The sequence below is a fragment of the Antrostomus carolinensis genome, unplaced genomic scaffold (assembly GCF_000700745.2).
Source record: "Antrostomus carolinensis isolate BGI_N321 unplaced genomic scaffold, ASM70074v2 scaffold35470, whole genome shotgun sequence".
In the NCBI taxonomy this organism is placed as follows: Eukaryota; Metazoa; Chordata; class Aves; order Caprimulgiformes; family Caprimulgidae; genus Antrostomus; species Antrostomus carolinensis.
The window spans coordinates 2,289-2,525 of NW_010289709.1; the positions used below are offsets into that span (position 1 = coordinate 2,289).

A 237-nucleotide genomic window follows, 5' to 3' on the forward strand; every position below is an offset into this window, starting at 1 on the left:
GGAGCCACAGGCAGGGAGGTCGGGCAGAGCAGCCTGTACCAGCCACCCACTAAGCAGATTCCTGGGGGAATGAGAGGAAATTAAGAGGGCTCTCTGTGCTCCAGAGAGTGGCAGTTCTGCATGAACTCAGTCATTTAGAAAAATGTTGCTTGAGGCTGGGAAATAACCGGGAGGCTTTAGCAATTCCCAGCGCTGTCGCAGCCTCCGCTCAGCAGCGGAAAGGCTCCCCGCTGCCCC

The 237-nt window shown here is 57.4% G+C and overlaps 1 protein-coding gene across 1 annotated transcript in view; it reads right to left on the reverse strand.

Annotated features, from left to right (window-relative positions):
* Nucleotides 1-237, reverse strand: part of LOC104527593 (cationic amino acid transporter 3-like) — a gene marked incomplete at its 3' end in the record, with an annotated part of 3,252 nt that overhangs the window by 1,643 nt on the left and 1,372 nt on the right. The gene's annotated exons all lie outside the window — the stretch shown is intronic.